This window comes from Lissotriton vulgaris, chromosome 6 (genome assembly GCF_964263255.1).
Source record: "Lissotriton vulgaris chromosome 6, aLisVul1.2, whole genome shotgun sequence".
Taxonomy (NCBI): domain Eukaryota; kingdom Metazoa; phylum Chordata; class Amphibia; order Caudata; family Salamandridae; genus Lissotriton; species Lissotriton vulgaris.
Genome location: NC_141694.1, coordinates 890,419,496 through 890,437,838, shown reverse-complemented (window position 1 = coordinate 890,437,838; position 18,343 = coordinate 890,419,496). Strand labels below are relative to the sequence as shown.

The window sequence follows — 18,343 nt, the reverse complement described above, 5'->3', positions numbered from 1 at the left end:
GTGATGATAATCATTTCTGTGAGACCAGAGCAATTGTTAATATCCAGTAAAATCCAAAATAAATTATATCCACTTGTGCTTTTGGGTGTGTGTATCTGTTGAAGTGATATTTTGTGGTTTTCTATATTTATATGAGCGAAACTTCCAGTTGAGTCATTGGACGGGAGCAAGAAGTAGGTGCTCTGTCTTCCTTCAATTCCCAAAAGTCTAGCAAATAGTCCATTTGCTTTATCATTAAGGGCATGTCCCTAAGTCCAGTGGTTCTTATCTTAACCTTTTTACTTCTATGGACCCCGCAGAATCACTACAGGAAGTCTGATACCCCAAACTAAGCAATTTCTGCGAGTTAAACCTCAAAACAACACAAAATAGAGAAAGAAGTATACATCAATTAAATGCAGAAATTATGAAATACTTTAAATCGCTAAAAAAAAAATATAAAATCATTGAAATTTTTATTTTAATGGGGAAGTTGGAGCTTTGGGGTATTGTTGCATATAAGGGGGATAGGATTGTTTGAGATGTTTCTAACATAGACATTTTTTGAATTAATTTCAACTTGGGTAGTTCATTAGAAAGAAGCGCTGCAGTTGATCTAGCTTGTGTTTATTGATATATTGTCTCATATTGCGTCAACCCCAACCACTGTGTTTCAGTGCATCGTGTAGTCTAGAATCGAAAACAGACCAAAAGAATGTATACAGCGACGCGGAGCACAAGAACCTATCAATCCTAGTGTGTAGCATGTGTATATGTGAATAATAAGAATATTCCTTTGTCTCCGGGTGAAGTGCTCGCCAGATGTCTGTCAGGCCCCACCCTGCCGCCCACGTCTGGAACAACTCCGTCAGTCGGGATACCACAGCTAATTGTAGGGGGGGGTGTTATCTGTCTCGGCCTAAATCCAGGACCATGTTCCAGTCACCTCCTAAGACCCAGGGAATGCCCGCCCAGTCCACAAGTGCCAGACCAACTGTCGTCAAAAATTTGTCCTGATCAAAGTTTGGGGCATAAATACAGCCAAGCACTATCAGTGTACCATCTAAGGTGCCCTTCACCAGCACGAAGCGGCCCTGCTCATCCACCTTTCCTCCAGCTCTTCAAACGGTGTACCGTGTCTGACCCAAATTGTCGCCCCTCTGGAAAAGGCAGAGTATGTCGTGGGGGTGGGGAATCCGGAGTATTTAGCCAAAACCTTTTCGGATCACAGACCTCTGTCATTCAACCTCCTCTGGGGCCGAGTTCCGACCCCGGTTCCTACTTGGCGCTTAAACCTGCTCCTCCTAGAGGACGGCCCCTTCCAGACGTCCTTGTCCGATACCCTCAGTAAATATTTTATAGAAAACTGGGACTCCGCCACCTCTAATCTGGTGGTGTGGGACACCATGAAGGTTGTGGTGCGCAGTGCGGCAATAGGCCAACTGGTGGGAGCCCGACAGGAAATTCGCCAGAAACTCTGCAGGAAAGAAGTTCGGTTAAAGATTCTTCAAAAGGGAAGCGAGCATAGACCCTGAGAAGAGAGGGGAGCTGCAAAAAGAGAATATAGATCATGCCAACAAGTTGGAAACATTGCGAGTCATAGACCATAGAGAATACCTAGGCCGACAACATACGGAGGCCGACAGATCAGGGTCATTACTAGCCCACCTGGTGCGGGACCAACCTGACCCTCCGGTGATAACCCAAATACGTACGCAAGCGGGAGACTTAGTTCGTACGCAATTAGAGATCAACAGAGCGTTCCATGACCATCTGACCGCGCTGTATGCCCCCCCTGATCGGGAAGACCTGGACCGAGTGTCCGACTTCCTTAACAACCTCCCCTTCCCGACTTTGACGGCTGACGCCCAGCGGGCACTAGGAGGGCCTATCACACAGCACGAAATACGGACTGCCATCAAATCCCTTAACCGCAATAAAACACCGGGTATGGATGGGCTCCTGGTGGAGTTCTACGCGACCTACTCTGCTAGTGCCGGTACTGGAAAAAGTATACCAGACGGCGCTCGAGGAGGGACACCTGCCTGAATCGACGATGCAGGCATTAGTTGTCTCTATAAGATAATATAACCAAGCGAAACCGCTTGTCCTCAATGCACTGTTGCAAATCCTAATGGGAAAATTTTAAACTCAATTTCTCAAATATATCTCAAAGCTTCATATGAAAACATCAACCAGAAAAACTGATTTTTCTTTTTCATTGCTTATTTACTGAAAAGATTATTTTAGTCCTTCAGAACATTATTATGTGTCATAACATTCCATACAAATTAATGTTACAATGCTTTTTTTAGAAATCCATTTTCTTTCTCACAAGTTGCCCATGCCCAATGCATTTCGGGCCACACAGCCCTTCGTCAGGGGCTGTACCTGGAAAACATAAAAAATATATATACATTCACAACATTGGTCGACCTCCAACGTCTTAGTTTACAATATATAGCAACAGTGCTTAATGAAGAAATTGATGGCAATGTATATGTTTGTTTAGTGCTTGTTCATACTGTGCATTTAAACTCTGGGTGACAAATAATAATAACTCATAAAGAAGCAAAGTTACGAACTAACTATACATGATTGCTGGTAACACATTGTCAGCGATATCTACTCACTTGTGAATGTGGAAAAAGTAGTGAAGATAAAATAGAGATTCTAATCGTTCCAACGTGATCACCCTTTGGTGTGACAATCTGGTATAAACAACAAAAAAAGAAATGACGAACTACACTGTTACTACACCTTAAACGTTTGGCGAGTACGATAGACACAAAAAAGGGTCACCACACTGACCTGCGTGCTAAAAACGACGTTTACATGATAAAGGGAGAGCCAAACGTGTTCCGTGATGCCAAGTGCCTGTGAAGCACGAAAATATAATCAGCAGTCTGTGAGACATGAGTACGACCCATTCATCAAAGAGCGGTAACACTAGCTAATCACAATCACACAGTAGACTGACCTCTCTTAATGTAAACTGTAATGCAGGTTCACTCTTTGCCTTGTTCGGAATCGCTTTCTATGTTTTGTAGTTCCAAAATGGATTTACAGTAACTGTTTATACTCTGAAAAATACCAACGACAAAACGTATCAAAGAGAAGTTCCGACCTGTATGATGGCGTGTCCGTACACCGATACGTAATAATACACCGTACCTTAAGTAAAGGATTCGACAAAGCTCAGTGAAGCCCAACGCTGTGTGTCTTCTTCTCAAGATGCACCCGGTGTATTCAACTAACGTGGGATCGCGCATGCGTATAAGGGGAACGATATGGTGATCGAAAAAGGACTAACACCGCTAAGAATGGGACCTTGATGTGTGAAAAAGTGTGTACGCCATATTGGAACATGTGTTTGCTGATATCACTCACAATCATGTACCAATGCCTTTTTTTAAAAAACGGATGAAAAAGAAAAAACGTAAAATAATTTGTACCCTGATAAACCAATTCATTGATGGAGAACCCCAAAGTTTACACAAATTACTTGCACAAACATATTATTGTCATTATGCAATATTCCACGAAGCACATTTATTTTAAAAATGAAAATACGAATAAGCAGGAATCCTCGCCTCATGCATTCAACTTTTGAGCAGTGATCACAGGTAACAAGCTAAATCCACTCTGTCATTGATCCCTTTCGGATCTTGTGTGTCCAAACGCTTAATCCAAAATACCTCCCTTTGGAGTAATGTTTTGGTGATGCTTTTCCCGGGTGTGGGTACAACAACTTCGAGAACCTGAATTTTTACTTGAGCGATTGTATGTCTGTTAGCCTCCCAGTGTGCTGCCAAACTACTGTTCGGGTTTTTATTGCGAATTGTGCTCTTGTGCTCGGAGATGCGAGTCTTAATTTTGCGTTCTGTCTTCCCTATGTACAACTGACCACAGGGGCATTTTATCGCGTAGATCACATTTATGGTGTTACAATCAGCATTGTGCTTAGTTAAAATTGTTTCTCCTGTGTATGGGTGTTTCACTGTGTTAGACACTATCACATTGTTACACTGGACGCAATTTTGACATCTTCTTGTTCCTCTGTAAATTACTTGAGTTTCTCGTGGTTTGAATTTTAATAACTCCTTAATGTTCGAAGATCTCTTATAGGCAAAAATAGGTTTGTTTACAAACAAGTCTTTAAAGTCAGTCTCATTGCTTAATAAGTTCCAATGGCGATGGGATGATATTCTTAATTTCTTTTGAACTCGTGGAGTACTTGGAAACAAATACCTGTCTTTTTTCTGTTTCTTTGGGCTTTTTGATTAGCAAAGAGTCTCTGACTTGACTTTGTGCCTTCTCTCTTGTCTTATCCAGTAGAATTATAGGATATTTTTTAGATACATATCTCTTTACAATGGTGTCTAAGTTAGTTTCTAGTGTATCATCCTCTGAACAGATCCTTTTTGCTCGCAGCATTTGGGAGTATGGTAAATTGTCAATCAAATTCCTCGAATGAAAACTGTTGTACATTAATGCAGTGTTCTTGTCAGTGGCTTTGTGATAGACTTCAGTATGAATAACATCATCCTCTATTTTAACCAAAACATCTAAAAATGAGATAGCTTTCAAGTCAATGTTTTTTGTGAACTGAATGTTCTCATCGTATGTGTTCAAAAGCAATATTTTTTGCTCCAGCATTTCCTTAGAGTTCTGCCAAATTAGGAAAATGTCATCGATTTAGCGACAATATAGGATTATATTGTCGTCATTCAAAAGAAACATTTCTTCATATCTAGCCATGTAGGTATTGGCATATGCCGGGGCTCCAGAAAATCCCATTGATGTTCCTTTGTTCTGTAAATAGAAGTCATTATCCCATTTGAAGTAGCTATGATGTAAACAAAAATGGAGGAGTTCCAACAAGAATATTTTGTTCACCGGTATTTCCTCTTGTTTAAGAAGTGCCCATTCCACAGCCTCTATTCCTGCTACATGAGGGATGGAGGTATACAAAGCCTTAACATCTAAGGTACACATTATCATTCCTGATTTTGTTTGAATGTTCATCAATTTCTGTAGAAAATGTGTAGTATCTTTTGTGTAGGAATACCATGATTGGACGAAAGGTTGGAGAAATTGTTGTACCCACACCCGGGAAAAGCATCACCAAAACATTACTCCAAAGGGAGGTATTTTGGATTAAGCGTTTGGACACACAAGATCCGAAAGGGATCAATGACAGAGTGGATTTACCTTGTTACCTGTGATCACTGCTCAAAAGTTGAATGCATGAGGCGAGGATTCCTGCTTATTCGTATTTTCATTTTTTTTAAAAATGTGCTTCATGGAATATTGCATAACGACAATAATATGTTTGTGCAAGTAATTTGTGTAAACTTTGGGGTTCTCCATCAATGAATTGGTTTATCAGGGTACAAATTATTTTACGTTTTTTCTTTTTCATCCGTTTATTTAAAAAAGGCATTGGCACATGATTGTGAGTGTTATCAGCAAACACATGTTCCAACATGGCGTACACACTTTTTCACACATCAAGGTCCCATTCTTAGCGGTGTTAGTCCTTTTTCGATCACCATATCGTTCCCCTTATACGCATGCGCGATCCCACGTTAGTTGAACACACCGGGTGCAATCTTGAGAAGAAGACACACAGCGTTGGGCTTCACTGAGCTTTGTCGAATCCTTTACTTAAGGTACGGTGTATTATTACGTATCGGTGTACGGACACGCCGTCATACAGGTCGGAACTTCTCTTTGATATGTTTTGTCGTTGGTATTTTTCAGAGTATAAACAGTTACCGTAAATCCATTTTGGAACTACAAAACATAGAAAGCGATTCCGAACAAGGCAAAGAGTGAACCTGCATTACAGTTTACATTAAGAGAGGTCAGTCTACTGTGTGATTGTGATTAGCTAGTGTTACTGCTCTTTGATGAATGGGTCGTACTCATGTCTCACAGACTGCTGATTATATTTTCGTGCTTCACAGGCACTTGGCATCACGGAACACGTTCGGCTCTCCCTTTATCATGTAAACGTCGTTTTTAGCACGCAGGTCAGTGTGGTGACCCTTTTTTGTGTCTATCGTACTCGCCAAACGTTTAAGGTGTAGTAAAAGTGTAGTTTGTCATTTCATTTTTTGTTGTTTATACCAGATTGTCACACCAGAGGGTAATCACGTTGGAACGATTAGAATCTCTATTTTATCTTCACTACTTTTTCCACATTCACAAGTGAGTAGATATCGCTGACAATGTGTTACCAGCAATCATGTATAGTTAGTTCGTAACTTTGCTTCTTTATGAGTTATTATTATTTGTCACCCAGAGTTTAAATGCACAGTATGAACAAGCACTAAACAAACATATACATTGCCATCAATTTCTTCATTAAGCAGTGTTGCTATATATTGTAAACTAAGACGTTGGAGGTCGACCAATGTTGTGAATGTATATATATTTTTTATGTTTTCCAGGTACAGCCCCTGACGAAGGGCCGTGTGGCCCGAAATGCATTGGGCATGGGCAACTTGTGAGAAAGAAAATGGATTTCTAAAAAAGTATTGTAACATTAATTTGTATGGAATGTTATGACACATAATAATGTTCTGAAGGACTAAAATAATTTTTTCAGTAAATAAGCAATGAAAAAGAAAAATCAGTTTTTCTGGTTGATGTTTTCATATGAAGCTTTGAGATATATTTGAGAAATTGAGTTTAAAATTTTCCCATTAGGATTTGCAACAGTGCATTGAGGACAAGCGGTTTCGCTTGGTTATATTATCATATGTTTATCTGCGCATTTTGGACATTGCACTAACCTCACTAGCACGCATTGATAAGTTAACATTTTATATTGATTTAAATTTGGTAAAACGCTGTGCCTCTCCTACTGATAATTTTTATTAGTTGTCTCTATACCAAAACCTGGCAGGGATACCTTGGATATGACAAATTATAGGCCCCTGTCGATGCTCTCCACCAAGTATAAAATACTTAGCAAGGCAATCGCCTTGAGATTGCAAACGTATCTTCCTACCCTTGTCCATCGGGATCCGTGTGGGTTCCTCCTGGGACGGAGCACCTCCTTGAACACACGGCGGTTGCACGCACTCATGACGACTACGCCACGGGACTTCCCCAGGGCTGGCTGTATAGCATTGGACCTCAGACAGGCATTTGACTTGCTGTCTTGGTCGTTTATGTTTGCAACCTTGGAGAGGTACGGGCTCCCGGATTCCCTCCTGGCGTGGATCAGATTGCTTTACACAGCCCCCTCGGCTAGAGCACGTACAGGACGGCATGTCTCCGATAGTTATTCAGTACACCGTGGCACCAGACAGGGCTGCCCCCTGTCCCCGCTCTTATTTGTCCTTGCCCTCGAGCCCCTGGCTATAGCCTTGCGTGCCCGGGGTGAGCAGATGGGCATCCTGATTAGAGAACCACATAACCTGATATCGATCTACGCAGACGTTATTTTATTATACTTCAAAGACCTGGAGGCGGACCACACTGCTATATACGAGATCTTTAACCGGTTTGAGGGGATTTCGGGTCTGGCCATTAACCCAGACAAATCGAATGCTTCTATTTCAGGGACACGCCAAGCCCGGCCTCCATCCCCTTTGGAGCTTACCTCATCCCGGTGGCTCAGACTACATTTAAGTACTTGGGGATCCAGGTATATAGGTCGCAGGACGATCAAATTGACGGGAACAATAAACGAGCCATTACGCATCTTCGTAATTCTGTGGGCTTCTTGACTGCTCTGCCCTTATCTGCAATGGGCAGAATTGTGATATCCAAGATGGTAATGCTCCCCCGTATGCTGTATTTCTTTGTTAATCTCCCTGTAATCCTGCCTCAACAAATATTTGATACACTCAACACACTCTTAGTTAGCTTAATCTGGGGTGTTGGTAGAAGACGGATTAGCCTTCGCAAGTTGCAGCTGGGGACTTAAGCAGGGGGATTGGGGGTCCCAGATTTCCGAGGCTATTATTATGCTAGCCAGCTCCAGTGGTTGTCCTACTGGACGGCAGGTCGGAATCTCTACGAAATTGACTACACACCAGAGAGGCTAAGCCGGGGAGAACTACACGCCCTCCTACTTACGAGAAGCCGAATCCCCACAGAATGCCATCCGCTTCTGCGTGCGGCTTTGACATGTTGGCGGAAAGCCCTGGCATACACTTCATCGATTGTAGCATACGCGGCTAATATCCCCTTACTGGGAATCCCAATAGCACACGGTAGGCTCACGGACAGAGTACTGCGCGCCTGGGAAACAGCTGGGATAACGGGAGTAGGTGACTTTTTTGGTGACAATACCCTACTTGATCACGACACCTTCTTGCAAGTCACGGGCGCCCCCCCCGACTCTACCTGTTGCATGCCACTGTCACGCACTACATCAGAACCATCTGGGCGCCACAATGACTCCAACCTGCACAACATGAACTAGTTCATTTATTATACTACATGGGAGCAGGGGGACATTTGGTCCGCTGGCTCTATACAGGGATTAGGACGCATGCTGCAGTCTCGATCACGACACTTAAGAATACCTGGGTTCAAGACACAGACACAATACTGACAGAGAAAGAGTGGCAGCTGATCCTGGAACATCCTAGGCGGGTTTCACAAAACGTTAAGTTCAGATTTATACAGGTGATGGTCCTGCACAGAGCATATCTGACCCCAAAACGGCTACATAAAATGTTTCCGAACTCCCCCCACTGTTGCCCACGTTGTGGAGAAGACGAGGCTGGGTTCCTCCATATGGTCTGGTCCTGTGCACGAATACGAGGGTATTGGTCAGAGGTGTGCCCGACACTACGGACGGTTACGCATTTGCCAGTGCCAGAAGAAGCATTGCCCTTCCTACTGGGGTTTCGTAGGCGATCTAAGTCACTGAAGGCCCAACTGAAACTACTTGATCTGGCACTCCTACTGGCAGTCAGAGCGCTAACGATGAGGTGGAAATCCCCTAGACCGCCGGGGACACCCTTGTGGCAGGCGGAGGTGGTAAAATGGGGACTAGCAGAAGGATTAGCTCTCCGAAGGCAGGAGGCGCGGGGTCAACGGAAATATCCTATATCACAGGATTGGGAGGTTATGCTAACGGCGCTGGAAGAAATAGATCTAGTCCCGGCACCCGAGCATGGATCGCAGGGGCAGTGAACAGTATTGAGGTCAATCTGGTGAGATCTGGTAGTTCCTGAGTAACCGCACGACAAACTAAGATTCAGCACATGATAAGGTACACATAAGGTAGAGAAGATTGGGGTCAGCTCAAAAGGGATCCTGTGCCCACCAGGAGACGGGAGGGGTTAGAACGTGGGTGGGGGTGGAGGGAGGGGGACGGGAAGTTGGGTGAGTTATTTTGTTTATTCCTACAGTAATATTGAATGAGGTGGCAGATATACTGCTGATCTGTAATAAGTGACGAGAAGATGTATTATGCTAAAAACATTCAATGACAATATATTACACATCACAATGTACATGTCTCGAAGATCACCCTGCAGGGGTAGGAAGTTATGTTTGGGGGAGAAAAAACGGAAAAAGTGGCTGATGTAACAATGTGTTCAAATGTAAATGTTTCTCTCCTGAACCGCACAGCTATGAATAAAGAGTTGTAAAAAAAAAAAAAAAAAGAATGTATACAGCGCTTACTACCCCTGTGAGGCGAGGCGTTGAATGCAGGCCTTGAAAGCCATGGTTCCCTAGTTTACTTTTTTTTTTAAAACAAACAATTACTGCCTTTTGCATTTAGAAAGCATTCATTTATTGCATACAAATGAGGCACTGATAGATAAATTCATTTTCTCAAATTACATCTGCAGGTGACGTTCGACTCACTAAAACCAACCTCGCACGCCCTGGTTGGTTGTACTTTTTAGAAATGATACATGGGCGTATCTATCAACAGTGCTGCAAGTACAGTGGCAAAGGGGTGCGAGGGCCGCTCTACATCCAAATGATGGTCGTTTTTCCGTCCCATTCTGGGACAGGAGGACCATTTCTCCTCCTGGCATTAGAACCCATGGCACTCTTACTGCGCCACTGGCATCACCTGTACCATTGTCACATTTTGTGTGAACAGAGAAGGTGCTGCTGTTCAGTCACATGACTCGCCTGCTCCAATTAGCTGTCATCAAGCAAGAAGTTGTTTCAATCAGGCAGCGATAAGAACATTCAAGAGCTTAGACTCAATAACTGACAATTCATGACACCAAATTGAGCATAGACAATGAGCTTCCAAAAATTTTTAAAAGGGGAACACCAAAATAAATATATAATGATGGATTTTTTTTTTAACTTTGTTGTGCCCCTTTTCGAAACATTTGGTTTCAAGTAAGACTCCAATTCTGATGAGGATGGTTTCAGGTGCAAATTGCACATCTGGTAAAACAGCATTATTGCAGGGTCCGGTGGTTACTGGGTGTGCAATTTGTAGGGCATTTTGACCCAGATATACATAGAAAGTCAGGAATGCAGCGCAGCAGCCAAAAATGCTGCACTGCGCTGTGTGACAGGGAGGGAGAGGGAGAGTGTCATATCTACCAAGATATAGGGGCATATTATCAAGGGGGTTTATCTCCGCTTTTTTGGCTTTAAAAGCCAAGAAAGCGGAGATAAAATTATCTCCCTATTACCTAGCTGTCGCTAACACCAGTTAGCGACAGCTAGTAGGAGATAGCGACCATCTTGGGCCCCACTTTGCATGTCAGTGATATTTATCACTAATGACATGCAAAGTGGGCGCGCCAAGATGTTAGCGACTGGAAACAGTCGCTAACATCGCTATCTAGCGCGAATATCTCCAAAAGCTAACACCTGCCCTGAGCAGTTCTTAGCCATGCTATCCAAAGGGAGGTGGATAACATGGCTAAGAGCATTAGCTCGCTAATGCATGAATATCGCTGATTTTCAGCGATATTCATGCATTGCGGCCGATTTTTATCGCATTTGCGATAAACCTTGGTAATACCAAGGTTTATCTGCAATAAAAATCGCCGCAGCTCAGCGGTATTTTTTTGTCTCTAACCAAGCAATAGCGATAATTATCGCTATTGCTTGGTAATATGCCCCGTAGTTCTGTTCTTCTCCCTAGCGCTGGCGTTGATTTCAGCTGCCCGGCGCCAGGCACACATCTTAGTGCCACAGTGCTAGGCTACGTGCTCGAGCCTACCATAAGTTTGGTACAGGTAGGCACCCTTTCTGTACAACATACTGTGCGTAGACACACTTTAAAACATTTCCTACTTTGCATGTGTGCTGCACAGTACAGCACACATGCAAAGTCAGAAAAGAAAGGAGAAATAAAAACATTTCTTATGTTCACCAGTTGAGGCTGGTGCCTGCAAAAAGTGGTGAGGCGGAAGTCCATCGACAGGATTGCACAATGTAATTTAGCATAGTGAGCAACCTGATGCCTGATTTTCTCAGGGAAAGTGTGTTTGGGAAGAGAGGTTGAACACCCTTTTACACAACTCAATAGTTTTCTTTTATCGACCTAGAGGGATGAAAGGTTGAGTGGAGATCATCAGCCATGTCAGAAGCCTTAGTGGATGTATTAGTCCAATGAGCCTTCAGACCCAGCTAAGAGTGAAGAGGCCAGTGACAGACCAGATTTCATTCAAGCCTTCGCCAGTATTACCAACGTATGTTCATCACAATTTCTCATCAACTCACATTCATCCATCTACCCATACCCTCTCATTCCCCCTCTGAGCCATATACTACACTCACCCATTCTGCTGTTCACCCACTCACACTCGTTCACTCACTCAATCACACATTCTCATCTAACTACCCTTCTACTCATTCATCTAATTCACATTGCCGTTGCCACTCACTGTTATATTTTCAGTTATTTAAATAGGTTATTGAAGACAGCAGGTTGAATTTCAGACAACTCATGGGGCATATTACCAACAACTAGCGATAAGTATCGCTATGTTGGTTTAGCGGGGATATTTTTATCGCCGAGCTGCGGCGATTTTTATCGCTTAGGAACCTTGGGGCATATTACCAAGCAATAGCGATAATTATCGCTATTGCTTGGTTAGAGACAAAAATTTACAGCTGAGCTGCGGCAATTTTTACCGCAAATAGACCTTGGTATTACCAAGGTTTATCGCAAATGCGATAAAAATCGCCGCAATGCATGAATATCGCTGCAAAGTCAGCGATATTCATGCATTACCGAGCTAATGCTCTTAGCCATGGTATCCACCTCCCATTGGATAACATGGCTAAGAACTGCTCAGGGCAGGTGTTAGCTTTTGGAGATATTCGCGCTTAGCAAGAATATCTCCAAAAGTTGGTAATAGGAGATAGCGATGTTAGGGACTGTTTTCAGTCGCTAACATCTTGGCACGCCCACTTTGCATGTCATTAATATCACTGACATGCAAAGCGGGGCCCAAGATGGACGCTATCTCCTACTAGCTGTCGCTAACTGGTGTTAGCAACAGCTAGGTAATAGGGAGATAATTTTATCTCCGCTTTCTTGGCTTTTAAAGCTAAAAAAGCGGAGATAAACCCCCTTGATAATATGCCTCTAAGTTATTAGCCCAGAATCACAGAATGTTAATTAAGCTGACCCCAAGACCCTAACTAGGCTCCCCAATTCCACAGCCTTTTACACCACACCTTTATTAATATTTCCAAAATTTACAGCTTTTTGTGTGGCGTGGTAGAAAGATGAAAACCGGTCTCAAGCCTGATTAACTTCACTAAACCAAGACGTCCATAATGCAGGTTTGGACATTTCTCACCTCAGACAAACCTGTTCTACTTAGCGAGTCACATCCCTACTTGTATGATAATGTTTCCAGGGCCTTTCCTGCTTCACAAGTGAAGCTCTCCTCAACCAGGCCCGGACTGGCCGTTGCGGGCACCGGGCAATCCCCCGGTGCGCGCAAGGGTGGGGGCCGGTTTTGGGCCCTGGGGGCCGTTTTTATTACAGGGCCGTTTTTGCAGCATAGCTGCAAAATCGTCCCTGTAACAAAATCGGCCGAAAGTCGTACCCCCAGGGGGCCGGCCGAGCACTTTGCCAGGGCCGGTTTTGGTTCTCAGTCCGGCCCTGTCCTCAACTTGCTGTGATTTTTGCATTGTCTGTCTGGCTGTAGTACGGAACTTTCCGTTCCTTATGTGACGCAGCTCCCACATTTATCTGCCTACGTTATTTATGGTGTTCAGGCAGCTCGCAGTGCAGGATCGGATGAATTCTCAAATATGCAGGGCTAAGTTTGAAAGGGAACATCCTGGGCTGGCTGTAAACACAATAACTCAAGCCTAACTTGATGCCAAAGACTGACGAAATAGCTTTGTCTGTGGAGCCTTTCGCATAATTCCTTAACCCACCCTTTCACATCTCGTCACCGGGTGAGGTGTGGTCTGTGAACCTTGCTGGCTCCACCTCACCCAGTGGCGAGATACTGAAGACTGGGGTAGCTGGTATTGAGTGGCATTCAAACTCGTACAGCCTGGGCTTGAAAGCTAAATGCCCTAGGCTGTTTTAAACGGACGCTCCAGAAGAAGGTGGAGAAACTAAGGTGACGTCAAATACCTGGGCTGTGCGTGGGTAAGCCCGCCTAGTGCCTCATCGTGCACATTCTCACGGAGGGGCATCCGGGCATGCCTCGCAATTTCACAAAACTACCTATTAATTTAACATTCGCTACTTTGAATTGTATTTATTTACTTAACCTTGTTTACAAGGAGTTATGAAAGGAAAGGGTGCGTAGCCCCTACGCCCTTATACCGGAGCCGCCCCTGATCTTCACGCCATCTTATTAAGTTTGGCCCTAACCCTGTCTACAATTGTTTGTAGATTGGGTTTTCCGTCAAAAGGAATGGGTGGTGGCTGTTGTGTCGGGTGATGGGGGGCAGGATGGCCCTAGGGAGATCTCTCTGGGACCTACACTCAGGGGCATCTAATCCTAACTAGGCCTAACACGTGGCCCTAGAATAAACTCAGCCAGACACTGGGAATAAAGTTGCTTGCTCGGTCGGCGCGTCTCTATCTGAACGCCCTCGCACGTGCTCGACCTCTTTTTATTATAGGGCGGTCACATGACCAACATGTCCGTCCCTCGGGACATCGGGGGCGGACCTTCGGGAACATAACATTCCTCCTAAAATGAGGAAAAACCAAAAACAACTGCAAACATAAAAACATATTTTAACCATAAACTTTGTCTTAGTAATATCAGGACCGAGGCCTTCAGCGTCTTTCCAATGCCAGTGCATTCAGTTCAAACATCACGTGCATATATGTAAATGAGAACAGTCTTACGTAAAGTAATCTCTCAGCCAGCCGGAGGGGGTGGGATTGTCACGTAGCTGGCGTTGGGACCCCCGATGAGTCATCAGTTCCGTTCCAACCTCCACTTCGTGTCTTGGCGCCTCGCTGTCGGCCCCCTCCGGATCTGGGGCCTCATCCAGGGCCTCCGTGTCACCGCCCACTTCTTCGCTAGAAACCTGATGCTCGTCACGTGGCCTGACCTCGGGCTGGGATGTTGATTCACCAGCCGGCAACGTAGTTGCAGTTTCGGTTTGTCCGCCGCCTTGCTGGCGCCTTGGCTCGCTGCTTGAAGGGTGATAGAGTTTAAAGTGAGACACATTGCGAGTCACCTTGTCTCGTCCTCGAGTGGCTGTGATGCGGGTGCCCTTCACACCACTGATTCGCCATGGTCGTTTCTCGTAATTGAGTTTGAATTTGCCACCAGTTGCACGATTCCTGATGAGTACCAGGTCGCCTCTTTTGAAGTGGGGGGCCACAGCCCGGCGTTTCTTACTGATCTTGTCACATGCAGAACTTCTTTTCTTCTCCACTGTGTGTTCATCAATCCTTTCAGGTGCCCACTGGGGGTGATGGGGAATGGAGTCAGTTATTACTCTTCCTAGGAGGAGGTGTGCGGGAGCTACCCCAGTTGTGGAGTGCTGGGTCTGTCGGTAACTTCGGAGGAACGTGAAAATGGCCATTTCCACTGACTGTCCCTTGTCATGCGCAATGCGGATGACCTTGTTTAAAGTCCTCATGAACCTCTCGGCCTCCCCGTTGGCTTGAGGCCACCTCGGTGTGATGCGCCTGTGACGCGTTCCCAGAGACGAGAGATATTCCGCAAAGTCTTGACCCTGGAATGGCGGTCCATTGTCCGTTCTGAGTTCCCTCATGGCTCCATGGGTGGCAATGATTTTTTCTATCTTGGGGATCACACAGTCTGCACTGGTGCCGGTGACAATTTCGACCTCAGGATATTTAGAGTGGTCGTCTATCATTACCAGCGTGTGTCTTCCATCCGGAAGGCTACCAAAATCCATGCTGACCCTTTCCCAGGGACCTCGGGGCCTGGGTTCCACAATGATGGGGGCTTCACGGGGGCTGTCGCCCGTGGTTTGGCAGGCCGTGCATGTTCGCACCACATTCTCCACCATATCGTCCATGAGCGGGAACCACACCTTCGTCCGCAGCCGGGCCTTCGTCTTGACCATCCCCTGGTGTCCCACGTGTGCCAGCTGAACTACTCGTCCTGTCAAAGCCGTCGGGATCACCAGGCGATGCCCTCGCAGAAGGCACCCCGCCGCGTCTTCATTCAGTTCAGCTCTCACGTGGTACAGACTGTCCATGATTTTCTGGGCCTCTGGTGTGAGTACTTTCCAGCTTTCCTTGGCTTTCTGCCAGTTAGCCGTTCGGAGTAGATCCTTGGCCCGCTGTATGCAGGCATCCTGAGCCGTGACGCTCACAACTTCTTCCAGGGATATGGGGCGCGGGCATGATCTGGCCACGACCCATTGAACATAGGCCTCCGTTTCTTCTGCTTCCTCCATCTCCTCCAGGGTAGCCGGCCTGGGGTGTCGTGACAGGTAGTCCGCAGGATTCCTTGCCCCTGGCTGGTACTCGATGGCACAGTTATATTCTTGCAGTTGCAATATCCACTTTTCAATTCTAGGGGGTGGCTTGGAGGAGGTACCTGAAAACAGCGACAGCAGCGGCTTGTGGTCCGTCACTACGGTGAAAGGCTTGCCATATACGTACAAATGGAAGTGCCGGCATCCCCAATGTATTGCAATGGCCTCCTTTTCGATTTGGGAATACCTTTGTTCTGTGTCCGTGAGGGACCGGCTGGCAAAAGCGACAGGGGCCCAGTCTATCTCGTCTCGGGCTCTCTGCATTAGAACAGCCCCCAGTCCCGCCGGTCCGGCATCTACCGCAATGAGAGTGGAATGTCTTGGGTCAAAAAATGCCAATGTGGTGTTGCTGGATAGCGCACTCTTAATGTTTTGAAATGCCCTTTCCTGCTCAGGTCCCCAGTTCCATGGTGTGGAATCTTTGGTTAGTTCACGCAAAGGGAGAGTCAGGTTGGCTAAGTCTCTTATGAAGCGACCACAGTAATTTACCATCCCGAGAAAGCTTCGGACTTCCGTGACAGTGGTAGGCGGAGGTGCGTCCTTGATGTCCTTGACCTTGTCGGGATCAGGGTTGACGCCATCGGCTGAGAACACGTATCCGAAGAACCCTAGTTTGGTCTGAAGAAATTCGCATTTGTCTCGGTGCAGAGTGAGTCCAGCGCTGCGGAGCCTGCGGAACACCTGCGCCAAGCGTTGGTTGTGTTCGGGGATTGTTCTTGCATGCACCATGATGTCATCACTGACATTGATTACCCCCGGTATGCCAGTAATGAGTTCTTGGATAACATTCTGGAACACCTCGGCAGCGCTAGATATCCCAAAGCTCAACCTGGTGTACCTGCGCAGTCCGATGTGGGTGGAGAACGTCGTAATGTTCCGGGATTCTTTGTCCAGCACGAGTTGATGGTACCCCGCCCGGAGATCCAACTTGGAGAACCACCGGGCCCCGGCCATCTCTCCGATCAGGTCGTCGATCGTGGGGGTGATATGTCGTTCCCTTTTGATGGCCGCATTGGGGAGGCGCATGTCCACGCAGATCCGGACCGCCCCAGGCTGTTTTGGTTTCCTTGTGACCACGATGGGTGATACCCAGGGGGTGGGTCCGGACACTTTCTCAATGATACCCGCTGCTTCCAGCTTCTGTAGTTCTTCCTCGACCAGTGGCCTCAAATGGAACGCAACCCGCCGGTGTCGCAGGGCCACCGGTTGAACAGTGGGGTCCACATGCAGGTGTATTTCCCGACCCTTGAAACAGCCAATCCCTTCAAACAGGTCAGAAAAGTCTGCAATCAGTTGTTGCACCGATTCCTCATGCACCCCAAACGCAAACGAGACCACTCCCAAGTCTTCTGCCGTCCGACAACTCAGGAGCATGCCTTGACCTTCTTCCGACACGAAGATGTTGGCTCGCGTGATCTTGTCTCCGTGCCGGACTGCTGCTTTAAACTTTCCCCGAATGCGGAGGGGAACGTCCTGACCGTAGGCAAAGACAGTGATCGGAGTGGAGCGGAGGCTGGGAGGGGTAGCCATGTCTCCGTAGAGGGATGCACTCATGAGATTTATCGAGGCGCCCGTGTCCACCGTTGCCATGATGTCCTGATCAGCCACTTGTATCGCGCACTGTGGTAGTGTCCTGGTGCGTCTGGTGGCCGTGCCGATCATGTGCACCTTGTGTACGGACCGCTCCTCCTCGTCGTCGTCCATATCCCTGTTGCTGGGTCCTCCTTCCGCGCCTTCGGGCTCCGCCACCGTATGTATTGTCTGGCGGGGCTTGCTGAACTTTTTGGACCGGCACACTTTTTCAAAGTGATACATTTTTCCGCAACCGGACCATATTTTGCCCCGTGCTGGGCATTCTGGCGCCGGGTGTCTCGGGCCTCCACAGTAACCACATGACTGCGCCGAAGCTCCGCCCTGCGGAGTTGTTGTTCGCTTCGCCCATTTGGGCTGTGGGCGGACTTGTAGTCTGTTAACCGGTTCCACTTTCATGTTGGCCTGTAGAGCTGCTTCCATGTGGGCTGCCCTGGCCTTGGACAGCTCCTTTGTGCGGCCCAGCGTGAGGATGTCTGGGAGGGGTTTCCCCGACTCCTCCAGTATTCTCTCACGTAGTTTAGCAGAGGCGCATCCCTGTATTATCTGGCCTCTGATCTCTTCCGTGACATCCTGAAATCCACACGTTAGTGCCAGTTTCTTTAGCCGGGAGTGGTAGGCGTCCAGCGATTCATCTGGCAGTTGCCGCGCTTGTCTGAAAATGAATCGTTCATAGTCTTGGTTGGCCATTGGTTCGAAGTGCGCGTTGAGTGCGTTTATTAGTGTGTGGTGGGTTTTGGGAGTTGCCTCCGTAAGGGTGCGGGCAATGGAATGAATGTCCTTGCCACCAAGATGGAGAATCATGGCACGCTTCTGTTCCTTATGGACCTTGGTGGCCTCGAAGAATATGAAGAGCCTGTCCACC

At 46.4% G+C, this 18,343-nt stretch overlaps 1 protein-coding gene across 3 annotated transcripts in view; it reads right to left on the bottom strand.

Moving 5' to 3' along the window:
* RASGRP3 (RAS guanyl releasing protein 3) overlaps nt 1–18,343 on the bottom strand; it is a 643,233-nt gene that overhangs the window by 12,444 nt on the left and 612,446 nt on the right. The window lies entirely within an intron of this gene.